The sequence below is a fragment of the Leptidea sinapis genome, chromosome 20, assembly GCF_905404315.1.
Source record: "Leptidea sinapis chromosome 20, ilLepSina1.1, whole genome shotgun sequence".
Classification (NCBI taxonomy): domain Eukaryota; kingdom Metazoa; phylum Arthropoda; class Insecta; order Lepidoptera; family Pieridae; genus Leptidea; species Leptidea sinapis.
The window spans coordinates 1,832,992-1,837,046 of record NC_066284.1 but is presented as its reverse complement, the minus strand read 5'-3'; the positions used below and the strand labels follow the sequence as shown (position 1 = coordinate 1,837,046).

General features: G+C 32.4%; 1 long non-coding RNA gene across 2 annotated transcripts; it reads right to left on the bottom strand.

Moving 5' to 3' along the window:
• On the bottom strand, nt 1-4,055 carry LOC126970275 (uncharacterized). 2 transcript variants are annotated; one of them, XR_007730593.1, is made up of 4 exons: nt 3,817-4,055; nt 2,044-2,201; nt 837-1,143; nt 1-145 (listed from the first exon to the last, which is right to left on the bottom strand). It is a non-coding gene; the product is annotated as an uncharacterized LOC126970275 (long non-coding RNA). The 2 variants fall into 2 exon arrangements; XR_007730592.1 differs by lacking the exon at nt 1-145 and having other exon boundaries at nt 282-1,143.

Here is a 4,055-nt window from a genome sequence, read left to right as displayed (position 1 = left end):
ACTTCACTCCCAGATTACGTTCACTTAAAGATGTGGCGTCTACCAGTGCGACCTTATGTGCCGCCAGTTAAGCAGTATTTCCGATGCCTTAGGTTTGACCACTTGGCTAAATTCTGTAAGAATGCTCAGCGTTGCTCAATCTGCACTGAAAATCATTCATATAAAGAATGTACTATACCTATTGACAAAGCAGTATGTGTGCACTGTAAAGGTAACCATCTTGCAGTATCAGGTCAATGCCCTATAAAACAAAAAAAGATATTGGATAGTAAAAATAAAAGTAAAACACCATTATCAGATTTATTTAAACATCCAACAAACTTTCCATCACTCAATAAGACAGAGAACACACAAGACATCATTAATTTAATTTTATCCAATCCAGCAGCAATGAACCTAATCACAGAATCAATAATCAAAGTCATTACACTAAATAAAACACAGAATCAAAGCATTAGCTCACACGCAATTAGTTCAGCTATTAAAGATACCATACAAATTAAAAATAAAACGTCACATTCAACTGTCACAAACTTAACATAGTACAGCGGAATGCTCAAAGTCTGTTGATACAATACTAAGAAATGATTGTGGTAATGATCACAATGGTGTAGCAATTTTTGTTAGAAATGGCATTTATTTTCAAAAGTTAGAAACATTTTCTGATAACTCCTTGCAAAATGTAGCAATCAAAATTAAATACAAACAAAAAGACATATCAATTGTTAGCTTTTATAGTCCTGGCAACAGTGTACCTAACTTTGACAAATCTAAATTTAATAGACTTGCATAGTATTCCAAAACCACTAATAATTGCTGGTGATTTTAATGCTCACCATACCATTTGGGGTTGTAACCAATTGTAGAACCAATTCTAGAGGTAGAGACATCATGGATGTAATGGACGATAATGACTTAATGCTCTTAAATAATGATTAACCAACTACAGTGGGTACTAATTCTTGGAGACCAAATGGACTAGATCTAACAATAGTATCATCTTCATTATTCCTGTGCTGTGAATGGCAAGTTCATCAGGACTCTTTGGGCAGCTATCACTTATCTACAATCACAAAATTTTCCATGGTAGTGTCGGAAACTGAATCTTCTTCAATTCCATCCAACATTCCTCCACACAGTAATCTGAAAATAGTAAATTGGGACCAATATGAGAACTTAGTAAATGACTTGTTAAAACAATTTGATATAAATAATTGTAATCTACACAGAAGTCTTACAAAAACTTCTGATCCATAATTCTTAGAGCGGTAGAAAATTCAGTACCTAAAACCAACTACCACTGTAACAATATTACTAATCTACCTAAAAGAACGCAACAACTTCCCTGGTGGAATGGGCAATGTACTAAAGTGGTAGAAGATTGCAAACAGGCTTATCTGTTATTCAAATCAAAGTGCAATATCCAAAACTACATTTATTTTAAGCAAGCTCAAGCAAAGAAAAAATGTATATTAAGACTTGAACGTCGTAAATCCTGGACAGATTTTTGCTCCACCATAAATAGGTTAACACCAATGAAACAGATTTGGACAAAAATGAGGAAATTTAAGAACTTATAGTCTAATAATAATTGTTTCTCTAGCAATAATTGGATATCCAACTTTTTACACAAATATACTCCAGATACAGTACCAAATTTGACAATTATTCACAATAATCATCCTTTAAATAGCACCAACTCTTTTAGGATTGCCCCTTTTACTATTGAAGAATTAAAAGCTGGTCTATCATCAAGAAAGGACTCTGCATGCGGTTTGGATTGGCTCTCCTATAAAATGTTTAAACTCCTAAACTCTTCTAACTTAAATAAGTTTCTAAAAATATTAAATCTCCTATGGAAGAACTCCACTATTCCAGAAGAATGGAAAACAGACTGTCTGATTCCAATTTTAAAGCATGAGAAAGATTCTAGTTCAGCTGATTCATATCGTCCTATCACACTAAGCTCGTGTGTTGGTAAAATTTTTGAACAATTAATAAAACAGAGATTAATATTTTATATTAAAAGTAACAACCTCTTACCTAATAATCAATTTGGATTTCGATGTGGTTGTTCTGCTTGTGAGAGTATACGGCATTTATTAATAAGATATTGGCTGGTGTTTTTTTGGATGTTGTAGGAGCATTTAATAATGTTGATTTAGAACAATTATCATCCATTCTTCTATCCTTAAATGTCCCTGAAAAAATAGTTAGTTGGATATTCAATTTCTTGCATGGTCGTAAACTTTATGTTAGAGTCAATAACCAATTAATAGGTCCTCGATATTCATATAGAGGCGTATCGCAGGGCGGAATTTTGAGTCCATTGCTCTTTATAATCTACATAAATCAAATAATTATTGTTTTGGGTAATAGAGTTTCTAACCTCCAATTTGCTGATGATCTAGTAGTGTATAGTTCAGGACTTAATTTATCAAATGTTGTGTTAGATCTTAATGTAGCACTCAAAACATTGGAGCTTTATTTTCAATATCTTAGTCTTGAGGTCAGTATTGACAAAAGCAAAGTAGTAATATTTTCAAAGCATTCTATAAGAATAAGAGATGCAAAAATATATTATGGTACTCAGGAAATTTCAATAGATAATTCAATAAAGTTTTTAGGAGTTACGTTTTTAAGTAATTTTAGATGGCACAAATATGTTGAAATATTCGAAAATCGAGTATTAAAGGCCTGAAATATTCTGAAATCATTAGCTGGTACATATTGGGGTGCAGACCCACGCATCTTGCTAACACTATATAAGTCATTAGTCCATAGCCATTTTGAGTATGCCTTCTTTTGTTATGGTGGAGTAATTACATTAGTGAATAAATTAGAAAAAATACAAAATAAATGCTTAAGGATCATAACAGGCGCTTTTAGGTCTACTCCTATTATATCATTACAAGTAGAATGTAATATTCCCCCACTAGCTCTTAGATTCAAATATCTACAAACAAAATTCTTTCTCAAATTAACTTCTATTAATAATCATCCACTCCTATTAAAGATACAGGACTATATTAACCAAACTGACAATAATTCCTACTATCAAGCAGAAGGCATCTCTGATTTGTTACATTTTTCTTGTGATCATAATCTATTTTCTAGTATTCTTTGGCCATGTTATTTAAATTCTTATAATTCAAAATATACACCTTTTTAAAGTAATTATTAATGAATCATTAAAATATAAAGAAGATGTATATAGTCCGCTGTCATAGTGGCAAAATTATAACCAACTTTATACTGATGGATCTAAAAGTAATACTGCTGTCTCTATGGCAGTTTATGACATACAACTGCGGAGTGGGTTTGGTCATAGGTTAAATACCTTGGCTAGTATATACACAGCAGAATGTGCTGCCATATGTGCTGCTCTAGAATATATTGGAGAACAGTCATATAATAATTGGATTGTTATAACGGATAGCATGAGTGTTTTAAAAGCTTTACAATATCCTAAATGTAATGTTACAACTAATTTCATCATTTACAATATTAGAGACAAATATCAATGCTTATCCCTAACAAAAGATATTGTTTTATTCTGGACTCCTTCACACATAGGCGTGGAAGGAAATGAACAAGCTGATTATCTTGCTAAATCTATTGTGAATAGTAATCAGATACATACTGCTTTGAACATTCCCATACCACATACAGATGCACTGTCTCATTTTAAAGGTACATTCTTGCAAGACTTTCAGAATTATTGGCAACAAGTTGTTCAAACACAGGGCAAATGGTTAGCCGACATTAAAAACGAAATCTCTCCTCCCTGGTTTGTTAAAAAGAAAAAATACTTACACAGAAAATTTTACACCACAATTTGTCGGTTACGTCTGGGACATTCTCGTAGTGGTGCTCATTTATTTAGGATCGGTGTTTTAGATTCTCCAACTTGTCAATTCTGTTATTTATCCATCCAAACTCTTGATCACATTTTCTTTGACTGTCCCCAATATAATCTTCAAAGATTTACATTGATAGACTGCCTCTTGGATATTTATAAGAATGCTGAAAACATCCCGCGCTCACTTCAGCAG